The sequence below is a fragment of the Gouania willdenowi genome, unplaced genomic scaffold (genome assembly GCF_900634775.1).
Source record: "Gouania willdenowi unplaced genomic scaffold, fGouWil2.1 scaffold_31_arrow_ctg1, whole genome shotgun sequence".
Classification (NCBI taxonomy): domain Eukaryota; kingdom Metazoa; phylum Chordata; class Actinopteri; order Blenniiformes; family Gobiesocidae; genus Gouania; species Gouania willdenowi.
The window spans coordinates 346,527-371,242 of NW_021145081.1; the positions used below are offsets into that span (position 1 = coordinate 346,527).

At 37.2% G+C, this 24,716-nt stretch overlaps 1 long non-coding RNA gene across 2 annotated transcripts; it reads right to left on the reverse strand.

Moving 5' to 3' along the window:
- Positions 1 to 17,657: 17,657 nt before the first annotated feature.
- Positions 17,658 to 24,716, reverse strand: LOC114459509 (uncharacterized). 2 transcript variants are annotated; one of them, XR_003673378.1, is made up of 4 exons: positions 24,079 to 24,716; positions 21,143 to 21,383; positions 19,957 to 20,071; positions 17,658 to 17,696 (listed from the first exon to the last, which is right to left on the reverse strand). It is a non-coding gene; the product is annotated as an uncharacterized LOC114459509 (long non-coding RNA). The 2 variants fall into 2 exon arrangements; XR_003673377.1 differs by lacking the exon at positions 17,658 to 17,696 and having other exon boundaries at positions 19,560 to 20,071.

The window sequence follows — 24,716 nt, forward strand, 5'->3', positions numbered from 1 at the left end:
AGGACGGACAGACACACAACTCGCCACTTGTTCCAAGGGTCAAGTGTGTATCCAGCCGCAAACGTCCCGCTTGGACATGCGGGGTCACCACCCCCGGTTCTTTTCGTCGAAAAAATCTGATCGATAGCACTGAGAGACCAACTAATTAATTCCATTATTCCGGTTTTGGATGAGTTGCAGAGAGAGGCTCTTGTTAGTTTCACAAGACCTGACAAAGCAGCAGCTGGGGGAGAGATAAGACGGAAGGGAGGGAGAAATAGATTCTCCCTCCCTTAATTCCCTTAAAAACCAATAGATTCAATGGTTCTCTGCAACCATTCACTTCTCCAGGTTGGTTACGCACTCCATCCAACCTAACATGTATGTTTCTCAACAGTGGGAGGAAACATTTTATTAAAGAAGTTTCACATTTGGTGTTTGGATTGTGATGAAATAAAAGTGGATTTAAAAAATATTTTACAAAATGATTCATTGTACAAACGTGTTACATGTTTTATGATCAGTTAAAATGTGTTAGTGGTTCGTAAAATAGGAACATGATGATTTTTTTCTATGAAATGTAATAAAAATAAGATGCTCAGGTTATCTAAGGAGTTTTTGTAAGTCCATCTAAGTTTAATTTGTAATTGTGTTGAGTATAACTGTGGTACATTTTATTTTTAAGTGTTTTATGTGTGTATAAATGTTGATATATAAAACTATCTACACTTTTCCTTTTCTTTTGTTTTTTGTCATATTACTTTTGAAACCTACATGTAAAAGAGGGTGATTGAACGTCGAAGAAGTATTCTCTGTTTATCCAGGTTTACTTAATTTTAATTGAATTTAACTGTTTTTTTTTTTGTTTGTTTTTTTTATTTCTCTTTGAGTTTTATTTCAAGAAAAAAGCACTTGTAAAGATCACAGGCATCTATACACTTTATTATTGTATCTGTCAAAGTGTGTTGTATGCCACCCTTTGTAAACTTTGTGTAATTGTTCAAACAAAAATACAGAAAAATAAAGAATTTACAAAAAAAAATGTGGTGAAAATAAAGCATTTGCATGAATTAAGAAGAAGAAAGTGTTGAATGTTCAAACTTTAAAATGTACTTTTTAAGTCACTACGACTCTTATTATCTTACCCTTTAATTAAAGAGAAACCGTGAAGTTTTGGTGTTTAAGAAGTGTTTATCTCACTGGTAGCCCTTTGGATTATTCACTAGTTTTAAAGTAGCTCCATGTTTCACAAAGGTTGGTGACTTGTTCTTTAGATCAGTGGTTTTCAACCGTTTCAGACCGCGACCCCACAGAAATGGGTTTAAAGTAACAAACTAGAGCGGGCAAAAACTGACAAAGTGCTAAAAATGGTTAAAACTGTCAATATTGGAACAATTAGTTGAAACTGGCTAATAATGGGAATGACAAATGGTGAATGTGGTTAAATTGGCAAAAAAAAATTGAGCATGGAATATGATGAAAATAGGTTAAAAGTGACAATAATGGGTCAACATTTGTGACATTAGGTGGAAAAGTGGTGGAAAGGGTTTATAAGTGCAAAAGTGGAAACACGTGTTCAGAAAAGGCATTGAAATAAGATTGGAAGTGTCAGAAATGGGAGTGATATAGTAAAAATATGGCAAGAAAAAGGGATGAAAGCATGTTAAAATATAGCAAGATTGGTTTAGTTGCAGAAAAAGCCTCAGTTTGACGAGCGCGCCTGCTCGTTTACCCCGTCTGCGGCGTCTCCTGCAAATTCCATAGAGAGCTGCTGCTCCTCCGGTGAGAATCTCCGCATAACTTTCTGGTTCAATGAGAACAGAAAAAAGATCAGCAGAGGACTGTCCTACGTTTATAGTTATTCTCTGGTGAAAGAGACCAGAGAAGGGGAGCAAGAAACTACAAAAAAGAAGAAAAACGTAACAACTACGAGAGAGCGCAGTACCGAGGCAACCATCCGCGGCGCCATCTTGGTTTTTGAGATATGTGAAGAAGCTACAGTACCAATAGAGAAATACGTTTTCCGGATTCAAATTTTTTTTTATCTGTTTTCCAAATATTTTCACTAAAATCAGAGTTAATAACTTTTAAAGTATAATTAAAAGGAAGAAGAAAAACATTATGGTTCAATGTCTGCTTAAATAATTTATTTCTCTTTTTTAATAAAAATTTTTTTCAAATAAAGTAACAGCAACTGTGGATTTAATGTGATCTACAGTGACTTTACTCTCACTGTTCATTAAATATGTATTCATTAGATATGTTTCTATTGTGTCAGAGAACAAACCATCATAATTTAATCATAAATTATTTTTTACTTAAAAAATTACTCCTGAAATCCATTAAATCATCCATAGACCAAATCCTTCAGGCTGTAACTACTTCATTCACTCTTTTATTACCATTAAACACATTTATTCTGACTGGTTTGTTAATAAACTTGATTGTGACATCAGCGCAACAGTTGAGTTGTTGCCAGGTTGAGTAATTTCTCGCTGATTGTGAGATTATAAAATAACTAACTTAGTGATCAAACAGTTTAACGCTGGTTAAAGATGATATTTATGTTTTATTTGGATGATGAACGGATGGTTTTTGGGGAATTTCTGTGGATATTCAACATATTTCATGCAGGGAATCGTCGGTTGTATCTGGCAACCAGCTAGAGTCAGGAACAAAGCAGTGAAATGGAGGACGGACAGAGCTGGATGATGACTACCGTTAAACTAGAAGAAGAAGAGGAAGATTTTTTATTTTTTTTTTTACAAACGCTATTTACAATTACATCATTTGCAATTCTTCACATTTACAGACCTAGAAAAAAGGAATAAATAAATTTAAAAATAGAAAATAGAAAATAAATAAAACCAAAAATACATTAGTGAGACATTTAGTACAAGAGAATAAGCCAAATCAGCATTATCAGTACGCATGCACGATTCCCGGGTGAATATATCCGGGTCAGAGTTTACGACTGCCCAGCGTGTCAACAAAGCCCCTGTCTAGCGGAACAACCGGCTACTTATACGGACTTTTAGGCATTCACTTTGCTTAAGGTCGTTTTAAGGCAATATGCCAGGGTCCCATTGTTCAGTGCATGGCTGTTCCAACGGTACACGTGGGCTTAATACGTGGATGAAAGAGTTTTGCCCCGTTCACGAGTGCAATAAAGGAACCTCACGATATATATGCGACCCGCCATACGTACTCATCCCATTTCCTACTGAAAGAAAAGATCCAGAACGTTGTGCCGAATGGATTAAATCAGTAAGTTTGACATATACTGTACTACATTAAAGCTAACTAGTAAACTAGTATATAAATATTATATTGTGGTGTACATGTTAGAGAGGTGTCTCTCACCCAGCAGGTTTCGGGGGTTTGTTGGCGTCCTTTTCTTTCTCGCCACAATATGCCCGATCCCCCCAGAATCATTACTATATTTTATGTCAAATATCAGAACTTTGGTTTTACTTTTTGAAAGTCCCTGAATTAAAGTGTGTTTAGTTTAACTTATAAAGTATACAATCTGACATAGATATATTATCATTTAACAAGGATCTGTTTGAAACAAACATTTTATAGTATATTATAGATGTTAGCTGGCATACATACACAGCCTCATTTTTATTACCTTTTCATTAATTCTATCATTTTATTTATTTATTTATTTATTTATTTATTTATTCCAGATGAACAGAAAGAACATAAAAACAGGTAAAAACTGGGCACCAGACAAGAACAGCCGAGTCTGCTCCATGCATTTTGCTGACGGTGCACCATCCCCCTCCTTTCCAAACCCTACACTGAATCTAGGTAATGTGGCAGAACCTTTTGCAATATAGTGGTATTTTTACACCTTCATAAATTATAAATAAAAATGAGCTTACAAAGATCTCTCTATATTATTTACATGCAAAATATACTTTTTTTATTTTCAGGATACCCAGTGCCATCAACTAGTACAGGAAAGAAACGGGCACCACCAAAACCACGTACACCTGTTACAGTCCGAGCATCGAAGAGGCAGAAACTCAACATCCAGAGTAAAAAAATTTAAATATACTGATTACTCCCAATCTGTTAACAGAATTTGTGTGTGTTTGCACAGATTGTATAATACTATTCATTTATTACATTCTTCCAGGCCCCAGCACAGAAGATGCACAGAATCAAGGCACAAGCAAGGAAGATACCCCCAAAACCAGTGGAAGTGACCCTGGAACTGATGTAACCACAATTCAAGCCCATGTGGACCATACTTACATGAACACAAATAAATGTAACTGTAAGTCAAACTGTAACTGTGACACTATTACTAGGCTTAGTAGTAAAGTAATTTAATTGGAAAATGAACTAAAAATGTTAAGGATAAAAACAAATGAAAGTTCTTGTAGTGGCACTGATATGATGAACAATACAATTAGTGCTAATGCTGACAACAAAAGGTACTTCACAGACCGATTTCTTTCAGACGACCGGTCTGTGAAACTAAACACCGGTCTTCCTAACAAAGGAACCTTTAACAAGCTGCTTCAGGTCCTCACCCCAGGAGCAGCAAAAATGAGGTACTGGGGTGGAACTCGAAGAGTTATTTCTACTAAAATTAGAAAATTTGTTCAAACACCACAGAAGTCAAACTTAACATAAAGTCAGAGTTCCTTATGGTTTTGATGAAGCTTAGAGTAGGTCTAACAAATGAATTTTTGGCCAGCATATTATCTATCGGTGCGTCGTCTTGCTCCAACATAATAACTACATGGATTAAGTTCCTTGGTGCTCAGCTCAGAGGGCTTGTTTTTTGGCCAGACAAAAACTCAATCCGCACTATGCTACCAGCTAGTCTTCAGGAGAAATATCCCAACCTGAGGTGCATACTGGACTGTAGTGAGACTTTCATTGACAGGCCCAGAGATCTAAAGCTGCAAGCAGCTACATGGTCTGACAACAAGAAACATAATACCCTGAAATATTTAGTTGGTATTGCACCAAACGGTCACATATCATTTATGTCTAAAGCATGGGGAGGCCGGACAACAGACAGGCAAATTGTCCAACAGTCAGGATTTTTAGATTTGGTAGACCCACATGATCTTATCATGGCCGACCGTGGTTTTCCAATTCAAGAAGACCTACTTTTCAAAATGGCAAAATTATTAATTCCACCACCCAGTTCAGGTTTGGAACAAATGTGCTCACAAAATGTTGCCCAGACCAAAAAAGTGGCAAATGTTCGTATTCACGTAGAACGAGCCATCAACAGACTAAAATGGTTTCAAATTTTGAGCACAACACTGCCAGTAACAATGGCTCACTTATTTGATGACATCTTGATCATTTGCGCAGCGCTTAGTAATTTGTTGCCACCTCTAATAGTGTAAATCTTAATGTAAAGTCTTCACAGTAGAAACATCATTTACACACCATGTTTTTTGGTTTACAATTTTCTGATGACTGTCACAAGCTCATAGTCAGTATTTATGAATATTTAAAGGACTTTGTTACTTTCACATTGTGCAGTTGCTTTCACAGAAGGCCCACATAATGAACATGTTTCCAATTCTTTGAACTCTGTTAAATAAAAACCTAAGAGTAAGGTTATACAATAACAAAATGTCAGTAGCCACATTTGTCAGTAAGTAATTTGAATGATTAAAACATCCTTTTTTTCTTTTTTTGGTTAACGGGAACATTACATTTTCTCGGCCTTGTTGTGTTAAAACACTAAATGAAATGTTGTGCAAATAAAATGTATTTCTCCAGAAGGTCATTTCTTTGTTACTCAACTTTATTCACAAGTGCATCACAGATATATGTTTTGAAGAAGTCTGTTGCTGAAGTTAGTAATTCCAACCAATGAGTCTCATCAAACAGGATTCGTTCTACAAAGCAGTCCGACTTGGTGTACACAAAAAAATCACACCAAAGTCGTTTTGTGACTCCCATTTGATACTGCACCTGGGAATAATATTCATGCATATGCTTAAGATGTGTCTTTCCATTAACAATCTTCAAATAAGTGACATGCTTCACATTTGCTGGCTGATTGGCAGCAGAGAAAGGACACTTCACTTCTAGAAGTCCTTCTCCGCAGCAGGAGCATGACACTAAACGATCCGGGGAAGCAGCTGCAAATACATGGTCTTGCATCACAAATAAGCCACACTGTGTGACTTTAAGATTTGAGTGGGATGCTTTTTGTGATGACATATAAGCTGTCACAGCAAATGGCTCATTCACCCTTCCGTACTTGAGTGCTGGTATGTTGGGATTTACAAAGGCCTTTCCAGTGATGGAAGATACCAGTGAATGACAGCCTTTTTCAGCATCCTGAGTTTTCATTCTCTTCCATACATGATGAGCCTTTGATGCTGTTATTCGGCCATTTCTATGCTGTTTCCACAGTTCTGAGACAGCCTGCTCCCTTGTTGTTGCCTCGAGGCTTGATACCTTATCAGTGGAATACTGTGGTAGGTTGCTCCACAACTCCTCGGCTGTTGTGTGCTTTTCTGCAACTTTGGTTAAAGTTGGTGGGGGGTTAACTGACGTGATGCACATTTCACTTAAGCAAACATTTATGTCATCATAAACTTCGTAAGTGGGTTGGGCATCAGGAAGGGCATACTGAAAGGCCACAGCAGAGGGGCATTCTGGCATGAGGACTGCAGAAAATTAATCTAATGACATTGCAGGTGCTTGGCGTGTGCTGCGGTTTACCGAGAATAGTTTGCGAACAGCATACCCTTGCTTCACATCTCGCCTTTTGGGTGTATAATGTGCTTTTGCAAAAACCATGTCCTCAAGCTTCATTGGTTCGATGCTCTTCAGCACAGGTGTGAGCCACTGATTTTCCATGGAGGTACATGCCTTCTTGTGTGCACTGGTTAATCCGTGCTGCCAGGCATAGTCTACTTTAAACAACAATGCAGCGACATGGTTGCATGTTGAACCAAGTCTGAAAAAGAAATAAAAGAAATACAGACTTAATCCAACAAAAACATAATTAAACAATATAATGTTCTTTAGACCTAATTTTCTGCACTTTAACTGGATAAAAATACACACACAGAACAACTTCATACTTACCCAGCAAAGCAAGTGCAATAAGCACTGTATATGGTACCACTTGCTTTCCCAAAACACACCCATAACTTGTGTGGAACATTGTTGACGCGTTGTGATGGCGTGCAGTCACATTTCAAGAAGCATATCTTCGAATCTTTTGAAACTTCATGGTAGAAAACCTCCTTCACCCAAGCATTTTGAGAAGCAAAATAGCGAAATGCTTTGCCTGAAAAAGAAAACTGTATTTTTATTTTATAATAAGCTTGTGTGATTTAAAAAGGGAAACAATAATAGAAGTAAAACACAAATGTATCATTTAATTCAGTAAATATGTAAAGGGGTTGGGGTAGTTAGCATAAATGTGGAGTGGTAGCACAAAGTGCTAAAATTAAGTTACCTTCTTTATAGTCGTTAGCAAGTCTTGTTAGCAAGTTTTGCTCGTCCTTGCGAGTCAGATGGTTATTTATATCTATGTACATGCAGGGGGGCCATTTATTTGCTGCCGTCGACTCGTTCTCCCAACCTTCTCTCAGCTGCAAGGGATCTGGAATTGTCATCTGACAACTGTCAACATCGATCTCGAGCAGAGATTTATAATCAAGGTTGACAGCCTCTCGTTCCTGCTGTTTTGTCAAAACTATCGGCGCTTTTTGAAATGACAATGCCCAAGCGAGGGCCACCAGTTCTTTCTTCCTCTTCCCAGTAACAACGTGTCCACGTCTCTTACAATATTCTTTTAAAACATCCACTCTACAACTCTCAAAATATTCAATATCTTTGTCAGGCTCGGCCATGTTTACGTTTTATGATACGAGCTAGGTAGTCCTGACCTTTGACCCGGACCAGCATGCTTTGCGCGCAGCGAGATGCCGAATCCGCTTATTTAGAGACTCCATTCAATCTTATAGTCATGTTTTTGGATTGTGGGAGGAAGCCGGAGTACCCGGAAAAAATTGCTTACATACAATTTAAAAAAAATATTTGAAAATGACCTTGTCTTAAATGATCTTTTATTCCTTTTTTCCATTTAGGGTGATGATTTTAAGTAGGTGAATTGGTTCGTTTTATTGGTAAATAACTTTAAAATAGTTTAAATGATTTTAATGAAAAAAATTGTATTTTGATCGTGTTTTTACAAAAATAAATGGTGATATGATTTTTTTCCCCATATCACCCACTGTGACTGAGGTAAAGGTAGCACTGCCTTGGGCCACAGTGTTTTAAGTGGGAGCCCCCTGCCTCTGCCATCATCAACATCTGTGATAAACACCTACAACATGAGACATGTCCCCAGATAAATGATGGACAGTTGGTTGATATGAAATATTAACAAATAAATGTATTTTGTCACATGTTCTCCACAGGGGCTGCTAAACAAGCTAGCTAACGTTAGCCAATGTGAACTTTAGCTAGCTAGCTCACTCTGTGGGTCTTTACCAGGTACTACGTGTTAAGGCTTCAGCGAGCAGGAGAACTCTGTCAGCATGGAAGATTTTGACAACACCGTACTGTCAGTGTTGGAGGGTAAGTCATGTTTTTCATTCATATTTGGTCATTATTAAGCAAAGTTAGCGTCTGTATTGGTAGCTTTGATCACATTAATGTTGCACACTGTTAGCTGGATGTTGTCTGTTCCTGTATGCAAAAAATGCCTTGCTTAAGTGCCGTGGATAACAACTACAGTGAGAGAAAATGAGTAAGTCAAGTTGTATCAGCTCCCAACTGTTAGTTTATTTTGAAAGAAATAAACCGAAAGCATTATTGTGAATAATTTAGTCTGTTCCACATACAAACTACACATTTATTTTCCATTTATACATTATTTACTATTATTATACATCAATGTTTGTCAGTTTTATGTTGAATTTCAACTTGTTCCTTTTTATATGGTTTATTGGGATGAAATATAAATGTCCAAAGTATAGAATAAAAAAATGAATTTTCACAAAAATAATTATTGCTGCAATGAATGCTTTTAATTTCCCAAAATGCATCTTTGTAATTGAATCAGTTATTGATATTAATCTGTTTGTGGATCTACTAATATATACTGTTTTATGATTTGAATTAATTAATAAATTTGTCTTGCTAAGTATTAATTATGTACAAATTGGTTAATGTAATGCACCAGTTCATGAACTGAGTAATATATATTTTAATGGGCTGTCAGAAGCAGCAACATAAGTCATAGTTTTGTTGATAATGTGGTCAATTGGTCCATTTTTCTATAACCAGTTACATTGTATTTTATAAATCCTTCTTAAAGGGCTTAGGTTTAATTTCCCTTTCAACTAAGAATCATTTGGCAAGTATTTATTCTGAAAATCCATATTGCAGTAGGTGAATTTCATGCATATTAATAATTAGAATAAAAATAATTATCTGATGGTTGCAAATATTCTTTTTTAGACTATAAATAAATGTCAACAATGGGAGCTGCAATGTGTCTCACATATAAACTTATATTTGTTTTATCAATGTCTGCAGCTGCCAGTATTGATGAGGAGGCTTTGAAAAGCCTTAGTCGTGATGACCTGAAGGATCTTTTTCCTGGAACTGAGATTGATTTCATCAGTCAAAAGATAAACACACATTGGAATAACTAATGGCATTATTACGATGAACATTGTCTCATATTATTAATGCTCTTAATTGTCTTCTTTTTTTAAATCTCCCACAATTTTAATAGTGTGAAAATATCAGTGACCAAGAAGCCAAAACTTGTAACTTTTTTTCTTTTAATAACCTAAACTTTGGGTGGGACAGCAACAAGAAAAACCACTTATTACTGTTATTATTATTAATAATATTTCACCATAGTTGACCATCTACACCAAAATGTACAAGTGACTCCAAAATATGAGGTCCCTGAGGAAGAGGCAGGGCTCCACGCCACAACGATGGGTGTTAAAGAAGAGTTTCTTCTGCTCAAACAACACAGACAATGACACTGATGGTGACAGAAGTGGTGACACAAGCAGTTTAACCATAATTATTGAGAGCAATGATGACCTCAGCGAGGACAGTTTAAATGGAGGTTTGTGCTAAAAGTGGGAACAATTCTGTCATAGTTCTGATTTGTGTACATCTAAAAACATTTAAACCTGTACTGAGATTATATTTGCCTCTGTCTCATGTGCCAGAGTACATTGTAATGTACACAATGTTGGATATTGACCTGTGTTTTACTGTTATTTTGCTTATGTGTTTACAAATGATTTCATTATTTTCCCCAGGAAAAGCGTCTCCACTGTTTTGGAAGTTACTGAACACACTTTTTCTGACTTAAATCAGCTGACACAGTCATATTCTACATGGTCAATATCAAACACATTTTTATAATTTCCTAACAATAAGTAAAACATTGAGATGATCAAATGAAATAGGTAATTGACCATTCCTAAAAAAAATCTGAAAGTCCAATAAGAAAACACAGCTCTACTCAAACTGTTATTGTTTTATAGACTTTAGGTGAAGTGAAGTTTGACCTCTGATAGGTGTACCTTACACTCTTTATGATAACTGTTTTCTGGTTTTGTCAAACCTAGTGGGGGAAGTAAGTAATGACTTTCTAATATAATTGTGCATTATATTTTATTCATACACATGCCACTAACTATGATTTCTCTTCTCTGATGCTAGTGTAATAGTGTTTCCATGGAAACGTCTTTGCCTCACCGTCTTATTTTATAGTCTGAGGATGCAGGTGAGTCACTACAAAACATTGAGCAAAATGTACAAGAATCCCAACACAAAACCCAACCAAGGCGATTTTAGACCTTGAGTTTAAGGCTCGACGGGCTTTCATTGATGCAAATATTACAAAGGAAGAAAACTGACCTATGAAACTCTTTGAGGCATATCCCTGCTTCAAAGACACTGGAAATGTCAGCTTTCTGACTTCCGTCCTTGGTACTATGTGTTTCTGTCTGTGCAGTCTGCCCTGTATCAAGCCTGCTCAGTGGTAATAACTGAACAGAATTGTGTCCTAGGCAATGGATGAGCTGCATCGCATCATTGGTGGCACCAACCACAAATACATGGAGGAAATGAAGGGAAGATGGGCAGACTTTTGTGCTAAGGTGCAGTTCTATGGAGTGTGGAAGAAGGTCCTGAAACCTCCTTTTACCTTGGATCTGTGTGGAGGTAAGTTGCTGTTCAATATACCAAATTCATTGTTATGGCAGCCATGTTCAAACTATTCCATAAAAGGCTATTTTTGTTCCATAGTGGATTTCACCATCGCCCTCTTCAGTGCACTCCCATCATTGTTCCCCTCACCAACTCCACCACCAAAGCTGGAGGGGCGCCAAATTGCAACCTCCAATTTTTATTTTTTATTAATAATTTAAAATGTACAATAAACATTAAACACACCCTTTACAATTACTGTACATGTTTTCTCTTAATTGAATATTAATATTACAAATCTGTAACTATACCTGCTGATCTTCTGCCCATATTTATATTTATTTTAATTTAATTCTTGTTGTATTCTATGTAATTCTATTGTGTTGTTTGCACATTGTGTTGTTTGATTTTAAGATTTTTGTTACTGACTAGTAAAACCAAACAGAAAGTAGAAATGTCCTGATTGTACTGAAACTTTGATAATTTAACTGTTGATTGCAGTGTTCTGCATCGCTTTTGGATTTTGCACCATTGTTGTTATTGTTCCCTCGAGACAATTACACTATACCTGCAGGTGTTATATTGTATTACAGTGCATTATTCTAAATGTTAAATTAGGTTCTATTTTTTTTAATAGTTTGTTGTGTCACAGAATTGCATTGTTTTGTCTTGATATATAAAATAAATATTTGCTAATCACAACATTAATTCTAATGAAATTCAGTACATCTACAAGTCTGCTATATGTTGTCACCACTAAAATGTACTTTTTTTTAGATCATCACCAACTCAGGTTGATCCAGGCTGATTAAAACCATCCCATCTGAGCTGGGACATGAACTGATCCATTTATTCACACATTAGTTCTTCTAATGTCTTTAAACACTTTTATTGATACACACAGACCTGGTCAGAGCAGGTTACACTCCCAGATAGGATCATGCAAAATAACATTTGCTCTGTCTCAGTATCAGGTGTTATGGTCATTTTTATATTCATCATCATATCCTCAAATGTATGTTCATGTGTACAATTTGTCATGTTTTAATACATGACGACTCCATTAATCTTTACACTTTTGAACAGCTGAATCATGATTAAACAGTACAGATCGTATTATTCTCAGTGCAGCACAGTCTCTGCCAAGGCCAGAATCTCTGCTCACATACAGACACACACTGACGCACACACTTATCAAGACAGATAAAGACTGGAGCCAAACCTTCTCATAACATCTTCATCATCCTCCAACATTTCCACTATGGGCATCTGACTCCCTCCCTTTTGTCTCTCACTGTTGGGACCTATTCTTATCTGTATAAAAAGCTTAAGCTTTGAAACTGTTGGGGCGGGGCGCGGCACTTCCTTCGGACGTCCGCCTGGACGGACGCTAATTTTGTTTCACTTTGTTCCATTTTGTACCTTTTTTCTTAGTTTAGAATAAACATTTTTTATATAAAATCATCAATGCTTCTCCTGGATTCCATCATTCAACCAGAGCAATGAATCATGTCTCAAAATGAGGTCAACCGTAAATTCTGCCGTAACACAGGTTTAGACTTACTTTTAGACCTGTGTCCTGGGTATGATGGGTTCACGAGGTGAACAGTACTCAGCCATGTTGGGAAGTCCAGAAATCACACAGCATCTCACCCAATCATAGTTGTCTATGCCAGAAAATACCACAGACCAAGTTTTTGTAGTGTAGTCATAGCACTCAACAATTCTTTTTCCTCTCCTACAAGAGACAACAAAAATCCTCTTGTTCATCACTGCAATGTCAAAGTATCTGTGTCTGTGGACCATTTCAGGGACATCGTACCAGGTGTTGGTCACTGGGTCATAAGCCTCAGCAGACCTCAGATCTCTGGACCCATCTCTGCCTCCAACTGCAAAAATGTGGCCCATATATGAAACGACCCCAAGGTCATAGCGAGGTGTTCCCATAGGAGTGATCAGTGTCCACTGGTTGGTGTCTGGGTTGTAATACTCAGCAGTATTCAGTGCTCTATTACTCTGTCCTCCACATATGTATATCTTGTTGTTCAGTGTGGTGCAGCTGGCGTAGCACCTCTCTTCATTCATTGATGCAATGAACGTCCACTGGTTGATGTTGGGCTGGTAGTGTTCAGCAGTTCTTAGTGAGGTACCATCAACCCTGCAGCCTCCCATAGCGTAGATGTATCCCTTTAGCACGGTAACACTCATTAAGTACCGTGACTCCTGCATTGGTGACATCTCCTGCCAAGTGTGTGTGACTAGGTTAAACCTCCACACTCTGTTAGAGGGGTCGGTCCATCTTAAACCACCACCCACAATGTAGAAGCATCTACCAAGGAAGACAGTGCTGTAGAATAGTAAGTGACCCATGGTATCCTCCAGAATAGGATGAGTCTGAACTGTGATCCAGCTGTTAGTTCTGTAGTCAAAGGCCTCTATGGTATTAGAAAAGAATCTAAACATCAGTAAGACGGCGTTTGGCAAGCGACAGCAAAATAAGGTGTTGTTGATCCCAGACTCAGAGCAGAGTAATGAAGGTTGAGACATGACTTTAAGGGTATCAGAGACCAAGAGGTGGGACTCAGGGTTTGTTTTTACCACATCATTGTTAAGCACATTGTCTGTGATGTAACTTTTGTCCATCAGCCCCAGTCGTACCTTTGGTAACACAGTAGAAATGGCTCCCTGTCGTTCCTCAGGCATGTGGTTTATCCATCTTAAAACACTTTGATAAACTGTGCTCTCCTGGGTCACAGTAAGGTCATCCTGACCCAGGATATCAGCCAGCTCCTGCTCCTCAAGCTGCAAAAACTCTACACAGAGTGAAACCTCCTCAAAATTCTCACAGATAAAGTGAAAGGCCTCATATTTCAGTTGAAACAAAATGGGAATATACCAGACTTTGGTAAACTGCCACAGCCCGATGCATTTTTCTGGACAAAGGTGATCCTTCAGAGCTTCAAAGCATGTTTGTTCCAGACTCTTTACATTGAACTGATGCACTTCCATCATTAGATCAAAAATATAACTGTTGTCAGAGTGACAGAGATAAAGTAAATTCACTGAGTCCAAGGAGTTTGTGGGTTATAGTGTCTCTCTCAGAAGGGTTTCCCTCATTAAAGAATACTCAATATGCTGCTGAGTCCTTTGATGTGTGACCAGCTCCTGATGATGTCATCAGCAGAGTGTGTGATGATGTCACAGTGAAATTCACACTGACATTCCTTCTGCTGGCTCCTGATTGGTGGATGGCATGACAGGTTCTGCGTTCTTTGATATGTGTGTGTGTGTGTGTGTGTGTGGGTGGGTGGGGGGGGGGGGGGGGGGGGGTGTATCAGCTATGCATCCTCACTTGAACTTCAGGAAATGCTAATATTCCAGTTTATTATTAGTTTGAAGCCTACAGTTTGAAACATGCAGACAGATGAGATCAGATTACCTTATTGGTGACCCAGCATACCCAATACAGAACTGGCTCATGAAACCATTTTCAGACACAGGCAGACTGACCCCTGAGCAGTGCTCGATCTGTGGTTGAAATGGCTTTTGGGAGACTAAAAGGTCGCTGGAGGTGTCTCCTAAAAAGAAATGACTGTAAGCTAGAGCTGAGCAAGAAGATGGCGATAGCCTGCTGTGTTCTCTATAACATATGTGAAGAGCATGGGGACAACTTCATTGAGGGGCGGACTGCCAGATTGGAACACAATCAGCCTCCCGTCCAACCACTGCCTGACACTGGCAATGCAGAGGGGGCTGACATCAGGGCAGCCTTGATACAGTATTTCAATCATGCAGAATAACCCAATTGGTTTGTGATGTGGCTGGAAATGTTATGTGTACAGCTTTGGGAACCAAAGAAATTGATATGTGTATGTATTTCCATAAATGTAATTGTCTTGTTCATCTGAAATAAAGAATAATAATAATGGGTAATGTCTGTTTTTCAGTACATTTAAAATGAAAATCCAATACTGTTTTATTCAACAAAGGGGTTGGGACCTTCACCACCTGAAATGTCCACAAATAAAATGCAAAGACACTAACATTACATTTGCTATATGTTGTAACAAACATTTAAGCTTTCCATCAGGGCCTTAAAGATTAGAGTACAGGAATTAAAGAGTGACAGAATAAAAAAGTAAGAGCAATAACATTATATACACATAAAAAACAATAGTGACAATATATCTGAGCTGGTGCATATTGTTTAGTTGTATATGTGACAGTATAACAAGATCTAAAACTAATTTCTGAGAAAGAAAATCTGGTTACCATAGATTTGTTATTGTACTGTAAGCTACAACTACATTTTTAACTGACCGGTATGTACATATATTATTACTATAATATACATCTGTGAATGTAAAGTACGGAACACTTTGAATGTCGGGTTTAAAGAAATTGTAAACATAATCCAGCTGATGCAGACCTAGACACAATTTACCATATGTGGGTCAATGTGATCACAGCAAAATTAATAAAACCATATCATTCACAAGGAAGGAGTGGTAGTAATGACATGTGTGCATTTAAAGTTATTATTTACTAAACTACTGTCTCTATATTTTACATTATATTGTGAGAATTGGTAATATTCAGCAACGGTTTGAAAACTACATATATGACTTGTAAGTAACTGCATTTTCTACATGTGAAGAAGAAGACTAGTAAAACTAAATATGAAAAATTTCCTTTGAAATTAGAGAGGAAACTCACATCACTTCAAACAAACTTTTATTTACAATATTATACAGTATGTACATGTTCTCAGGGGGAAAAGCACATTACTTCTTCCCCTGCTCCTCCATCAGGAGCTATCATGTTTGCTCCCTGGGCGTCCATGTTCGTTAGGCTCTCCAGAATCACCTTTGAGAGTTGACGGTCCTCAATGCCTTCCAACAGAAACACCTCGTCAGACTTCTTCATGTATTGGAGGACTTCCCCAATCGAGTCCCTCTTCCTCTTACCTAAACGAAAAGCATATGGGAAACCATCATCATCGAAACTCACATAGTGATAGGTCCATGCAGACAGAACACAATAGACATAAACAAGTAAGACATTACTGTTAGTCATTACCAGTAGATTTCAGGATGAGTTCAAATACAGCATTGTTAGTTTGTTTACATAGTATCTTACCCATGGCAGCCGCTGACGAAGCTATTGACGAGCTAGCAGAGGGGCTGGGGAGAGGCGTGCTGCACGACCGCTGTGGCGAACTGCAGGACGGTCCCGGAGATTCTGCCCAAGGCGTGGAACACTCCATGTGCACAGAGGACACATCTGAAAAGAACGTAGAACGTTGTTTACCATATGGTTTGGGCATTACTGTTCAGCTGGCAAGCACGCAATGGTTAGCACCATTATAGCTGACGTCACGTTCACAACTTGAGGGAATGTAATAATAAACATTCTCACAACTAGCTAACAGCTTTGAAACTTACCGGGTTCTGTTGCCGTTTCCTCAAGCACAGCCGAGCACAGTGCCCCGGACGACGTGTTGGCCGGGCGGTCCCCAAGTACAGCATTCAACATTTCTAAATGTGGGCTGACCACCCTTCCACTGCCGTTGCGCCCTCGCTCTCGCTTCTGGTCACGGGAGTCCTTTTTGAGTTTCTTCAACTTATTTAAAAGTTGGTCGACTGTCCGGGTGTACCCGGCGGCCCCCATCACCCGCTGCAGACCCTCAAATATCGGCTTGTTCCGCGTGGCAGAGTTGAGCTTCTCCTGTACCTCCTCGTTACTCCACAGCACCACAAAGCACTGTGTTACCGCCTCGGACTATTGCTGCTTAAGATGTTTACTATCCATTTCGGCTTTTCTGGGTATCACGCGGTATGAACTCCAGTCGAGTCGAAAGAAAATGGCTGACCTTCGTTTCTTGCAAGACATTTATAGCCTCGCCTTCGGAGGGTCCCTTCCTCCCGCCCACTTCTGAGCTGGCCTGTAGACCAGAAGCTATGTGGGGCCAGCATAGCCCCGGTTTTTGGCTCCGAGAGCTGGAGCTATGTTGGTGGAAACAGAATGGCCCAGAGCCAAAACACGCGATAGACAGCAATAATGTGCAAAATGTCTTTGTGTGAAATATATCTGAATAAAAGAAAATGATTTAGTTAAATTAAAATGTAATTATTTAGTGATGTGTTTAAAGTTTGTGTTTTGGAGCTATAATGTGAGAAAAAGTTTGTCCAATGTGTAAATCCAGCAAAATGTACTTTTAGTGTATCTAAAGACACAACAAGACCTGTGTGTGTATGTGTGTGTGTGTGTGTTGTGTCTCTGTCTTTCTGTAGTTGAGGGCAGTGGGCGATCACCATGGTGATCATTCTGTGTCTGATGCTGCTGGTCTTCCTCAGCAGCATCCTCTACTTCCTGCACAAGGAGGACACAATTCCCTGTGGGCGCTCTGGGAAGCAGGAAATGTTACTGTTGATGGTCTTGGCCCAGGAGGCAGAGTGGATCACACTGTCTGTTCTCTGATTGGCTGAGCTGAGTGATGATTGGTCTGGATCATGTGCCACCTTTTTAGTGCCAGAGATAGACACGTTTTATCACAGCAAGGACTACAGACAAATGTTTATGTGATCAGAGGACCACATTTTAAAAGTCAATGTCGTCATCATCTGATCATCAATACATTCAAGAACAAAACTGTTTTTTGTGTGTGTTTCTTTGCTTTGTGTATTTTTGTTGTTTTGTTATTGTTGTGTATATTTTTCTGTCATTTTGTGCACTTGCGTTGGGGGGTGCACAAAAATGAAGGAATGACACTCGAACACCTGCTTCAACACTCTTAGTTGAGTTGGAACAGGTGTAAGTCTGGTATAAAAATCAATAATTAAAAAAGGTTTTATGCTTTACTGCAGCCTGTTACGGCCCTGTCCTGTACTGTGGGGAGTCTGCTTGTTCTGGCAGCCGCTCCTTCTTGTTTCTCCTCGTTGCAGGTGCTGATTGGCTGTGTTTTGGCCCCGCCTGTTGGTCTTCACTATTTCTGTCCGCACCACTGGCTTTTTGACAGTTTGAAGGATCCCGTCCATGGGTGCGGCTGCTGGCTCTCTTCTCAGCGGCATCATCATTTATTATGCACCTTTAAGTATATTTTGATCATTTATTAGCCTTGGTTGTCGTTCTTTATGTTTAAGCCTGGTTTTGTTGGCATTAAATCTTGCTTTGTACACCTTTAAGACGTTGTCGCCTCCCACCTTTGTGTCACAGCGTGAACGGCTGTAACACAGCCTCACCCCTGTTTTACAGTATTAAAATTGAACTACTTTTTAGGGTCTTACCTAAAAAATAAAAAAAAATAAATAAATAAGTAAATAAATATATATATATATATATATATATATATACTGTACATTTTTTTGTAATTTTGCTATTGTTATGCTTTAGTAGCCACACTGTAAAAAAAGTCAGTAAAATATAGACTGTCAAATTCCAACAATAAAGGAGCATAAATCCCAAAATTTCATTTTACTGTATTAAATACATCAAATAACAGTTAATTGTGAGACTGGACAAAACTTTATTTTTACAGTAATGAAATGTTGAAATGATAAAGATTTTCTGTAGAAACAAATAAATATACTTACATTTTAGAAGTAAATTTTGTAATGGAAAATATGTCTGACAACCATAGATTTTACAGCATTTTAAAACCCTACGATGGACTAGTGCCCTGTCCAGGGTGTACCCCCACCCAGCGCCCAATGAGAGCCGGGGATTAGCACCGGCAGACCCCCGCGACCCTGACAAACAGGAATAAGTGGGTCTGAAAATGTATGGATGGATGTTTGGGCAAAACTACATCCTACGGGGTTGTGCACATATCAGCAGTAAAGGACAATAACATACATATATATATTTATTTATTTTTAATTCAGAAGCTGATACACTGCAGACCTAACTATGACGTGGTTTTGATAAGGCTTTGACCTTTTGAATGAATTGAATGAATTAGATACTGTATGTGTTGTACAACAACAATGAATTATTTAAAGAATAAGTTGAAGACATGTATGTTTATGATATGACTTAGCGTTGCAGCTAATGATTTTGATTTAAAAGTGCACTTTATATTTAACTGTGAATGTATATAATGAAGCTTCAAATTGATTACCATTTGTATGGATTTTTCTGCTGTGATTTATTTCAAGTATTTCTAACTGTTCATTTATTTAACAATGACCAATTATATTTAAGGGTGGTAAGGTTAATTTATTTTCTTCTTTAAAAGGTACTAATTTTATTAGCTTTTTGACTAAATGTTGTTGGCCTTGTTTTATAGGTCAGGTTTTTTTTGTTAGTTCTGGATCACCTACCACTCTCAACCACTAGATGGCGAGCCACCACCCAACCACCGCTGCATCGCAGTAGAAATATCTGATCTTTTTGTTTCCTCGGACACACGGACCTTATATCTGGATTAAACCCTGGGGAGTTTTTGTTTGTTTGCTTTTCTTTTTTTTTCCGATGCGAAAGAACTTTGTGGAACCCTTCACATGTCAACTCTGTGAAATCAAACAAACTGAACTGAGACACACTAAAGGAAACTAACTATGACTGTTGAATTCTGAAATAAGAAATGATTTCCTTTGTGTTTTGTGATTGTATTTTTGTTATTGTTGTTTATTGTCTATATATAATTATTAATAGCAACTAAATAATATATATAAAATATATACTGACTCCAAATATCTTACATATATATACTTACCCAAAATTATTTTGTCTGTCAATTATTCACACACTGGTTCAACAGGCGGACCTATTTCTGTTTACCTTTATTTGTAGTCGGTTCCTGAGCCCCTAGTGTGTTACATAGGGGAGGGGTGGGGGCTTGTCTGTTGGGGGGGATCTTTGTGGAGCTGTTTCCTTACTTGCTGTGGGGACTTTACTAAGATCGCAGTGCAAATCCGTACACACACACACACACACACACACACACACACACACACACACACACACACACACACACACACACACACACACACACACACACACACACACACACACAAAATATATTTTAATGAACTACATATGTATTAGACATAGTAATTGTAATTGACATAAAACTGGGGAACCATGTTACAGTTCTAAGTCAATTATTAGAACTCATTTACAATTCAATTAAGATCACAATGGCCACAGAATTTAGCATTTACGATTATGTCATAATTGTAATTAATTATCAATAATGCATACTTATCAGTAATGTGATTACAACTATAATTGAGCCCAACCCTGTAGAGAATATTACTGTTGCATGCCTAGTATTAATACACAGGCATAAAAGACAAGGAACATAAACAAATTATTAATTTAAAAAGTTAAAACGCTGACTCATTAATTCAGATTAAATGTAATGCATCACATCATAGCAGATCAATCAGATTAAATGTAATGCATCACATCATAGCTGATCAATCAGATTAAACGTAATGCATCACATCATAGCCGATCAATCAGATTAAATGTAATGCATCACATCAAAGCCGATCAATCAGATTAAATGTAATGCATCACATCAAAGCAGATCAATCAGATTAAACGTAATGTACGGCACCAAAACAGCGTTGAATGGAGGTTATTTTCTCAGTTTTAGAGTTCATAAATGTATCTATACTATGTAACCTGAGAATTTATTGATTTTGATTTGAATTAATTAATGTTGTTTTATTTTATTAATAATTGTACATTCTTACAAACCTTTTATACAGATGCCTTTGTGGAAAATAAATAAAGTTGTAATTGTGGTAGATTTGGTCTCTTCCTTTTTAAGTTTCTACATGAGATGTTTATGTATGCAAGGGACCCGTACCAAGATTTATTACCAAAAATAAACATTGTACTTGAGTACAATTTAAATCAAGTAACAGTAACTTCTACTTTAGTAAATATATCAGCACTCTTTATACCTCAGTGTTTCACTTATAGTGACCCGTGTAGTAGTGAGTAACGTACTTACTGTAAATAATCAGGCTGACAGACGAGTGATGAGAGATTCATGGAAAACAGAAAAAAAAGAAACAGGAGGAAAAATTCGTGAAAAGAGCTTTTGTGAATTTTTTTCTGTTTTTTGTGAATTTTTTTTTTAAATGATCAAGATACTTGGAAATCTGACAGGAACATCCATCTTATGGCGACTCCTGCTGCACGCTCTGACTCTGTACCCATCACGGTTATTTTCATCAGTCTGTTGATCGTATCTATAGCAACCAGGGGTGGAAAGAGAACAGAAAAAGTCTACTTAAGTAGCAGTACTGTTACTTTGATGACATTTTACTGAAGTCGAAGTAAAGTTACTAATCAAGTAAAAGTAAAAAGTTGATCATTTAAAATGTACTCAGAGTAAAAGTTCTCTCCCATGCAATAAAAAAGTACAAAAATGTGTATAACATCAAACTAGGTTCTTTATTATTATTATTATTATTATTATTATTAGAGAACACCATTTCAAAATAATGTGCATGAGAACAAGACATGGTGTGGCTAACCTGGATAAATAAAACAATTCAATGAGGAAAGTGTTTGTGTCAATACATCTAATGTGTCAGAGCATCCAATAAAACATTTTCTAGTAAGAAAACTATTCCTATCTTTAGGAATCTCTGAAAGCAAGAAATGCTGACAGTATGTTATATAAAATCTATAAAACATTCTAGGTGGAATGTCAAAAACTTAGTATTTATGCATTTAAAACAAACTGTCTCATAAACAGATTACATTGATTATGCATAAACATCAAAGAAAACATAAATAAAATGCTTAATGAAATGATGAGGTCATAGTGCTTGTGTCAGTGCAGACATTTACAGTAACAGAACCAAGCTCAGGGTAAGTGTTTCACCACTTCAACAAAGTGGATGAAAGACGTACGACCCCTTATTCTAACGTAATATCTGAAAGCTATGATTTACACAGATGGCAGTAGAACCCATCTGGTGACTCTCCCACGATGGAACCTGGAAGTAGAACCCGTCTTGTGCCTCGTGCTGGTGTCCATGGACAGTCACAAACTGACCAACTTGTAAAAAAAATAAAAAATGATTGTATTTCATATTTCTGACCACCATCTCTGTCTTTTAATTTAGAAAATTAAGTGTTGGACATTTTCTGATATCAGCAAAAGCTAATGTTATCTCCCAAGAACAGCATGCTTTTATATCTGCAAACAAAATAGAATTTTGTTAATCTTACATTTCATCTTTTTAATCCCAGTTTGAAACCTAGATTAAGGAGTTTAGCCAACAAACAGTATTTCCTGTTTTTATTTTTCTCTAGAGTAAAAATCTGAAATGTTAAGTTTTGTTTAACAATCTTTAATATCACTTGTTTAGTTTCATGTTAATGTTTTTATGTATTTACAATAAAGGTTTTTAGTTTTATTTTAAACTTTAATGCTTATTTTGAGCTAAATAAGTCAACTATTTTGTAAAGTCAAAATGTTTCTTTTCCTTCAATATTGTGAGTTCATCTTTTTATTCCTACTGTTGACTTTATGTGGAGAACGATTAAAAACTCAGACTTTCTCAAATCCAGCCAAACAAAATGTGGTTGCATTGGCTCGTATTGCAGAATAAAAAAACAGCAGCAACATAACAACAAATTTACATAACAACAAATGTTTGGTCGACTTATTTTTCTAAAACAAAGAGGAAATAGATTTATTTCTAAAAATGCCAGTAGGCTAAATGATTAGATAAATCAAACAAGTGATAATTCTGAATAAGATGTTTTCTTATGTGCTAACAGATTATTGTTATTTTTTTCCATTATATATTATTCCTCAACAGGTCAAATTCAGTGAAAAATTCCCTTGTAGGGCTAAACTGTATATGACATTACATTATGATGTTTTTTAAGTGTGGAGGAGTAGGGGGTACATGGCTTTAGGTTCAAAGTCTGAAGGTGTTTTCAACTGTGAAAAGTTTGGAAACCATTGTCCTATGGAATATTTTGGATTTTCATGCCCAGGGTTGCGAGTTCGAGTCCCGGTTAGCAGATTTTCTGTGTTTATTTTTTGCTCAACAATTTTTTCATTTGAAAAAGCCTTTACACAGGCCATTTTTATGAATTCACTTAGTTGATACAGTTTCATTTGGTTGTTGTAATGTAACTAGGGTATTCACTTACAAAGGTCCACAACTGTAACTGTAAAAGTGAAACTTGCTGAAATAAAACTACAAACAAGTTGTCATCAGTCTAAAAAACAAAGAGTTACAGGTAGATGTGAAACTAAATAAAATAAACTCAAACCCTGTAGCAGTCATGTGACAAATCAATCAACAATTCTTGTTGAGAAATATTATTATTATTCTGGATCAAGTGGAAACAGAAAATATAAAAAAATAGTTATATTTTTAATTTGTTTATAATGTAGGGAAGATATTTTATACATAAATGTAACTGAAGTCTAAAGCCACAAAAATGGCACCACTTTAAAAAGAAAATAGACTAATAAAAGACCTCTTTACATGGAGTATAAGACAAAAGAACAATGGAAATGTAGCGCTCTTGCTCCCTCTAATTCTTTGAGCAAGGCTCTGGGACTCTTTAATAAATAGTATTGAATTTTTAATTAGCCTATCCCAACCGCAGATTTATTAAGATAAAATAGAAACAGGAAAAACACATGCCCATTAAATATTTCACCACAAATAATAAATACCAAAAGTAGGGATTAATAATGCTTTATATCAAAGTTATTATTTTCTTTTTGAATTAACCAAACATAAAAAAAATCACTGTTTAGACAATCAAAGATTTAGGTAAGGTAAAAATAAAACACTCACAAAATGTGGACCCACTGTAATAAAATAAAACAAAATAAACCCTGAAAAGCCAGCATATAAAAATAAAACAAGTTCAGGCCTGTATTTCAGGGTGTTCTCCTCCCCTCACTTCCACACTGATGGAAAATGGCGGATCTCCGTGGTGCATTCAAGGTCCAAACTCTCCACGTGGTGTTAGCTCCTCCAACGGTGAAAATCCTCTCTCCGACAGCAGCAGTCCACTTCACACCACACCAGCCTAGTTTCTCCTCTCGTTTCCCGAGCAGGACAGGTGGATGGCTGATTGACGCCGTAGCACTGAATCACTCTGCTGGACAAGCTAAGCTAAATGCTAACAGGCTAATGTTCATCCGTCGGTCTGACGTACAACTCTCACACAGAGTCCGCTCAGTAGACTGTGTCGGGTTGACAATCTCACGTCCTCTTCTGTGTGGCTGGTCCTCTAAAACATGAACTCTTAACATGGACTTCCTTTTTTCTTTTCTCTCTCAACTTTATCTGCTCTGTCTCCTTTTCTTTCTCTTCTTTCTCCATTCCTCTTCTTCTCTCTACACCTTCCGTGGCTCTTCATTTCCTCCACAGCACCTCCTCTGGTCACTTTTGGTCACTACACATATACTCTTCAAACCAAACAAAACATATTCTTCGCCTTATACAATTGGTTTAGTTTACATACAAAAATAAACATTCCTTTTCAAGTAACAGAAAAATACACATGTTTTCAAATGTTCAGAGATTAATAAAACA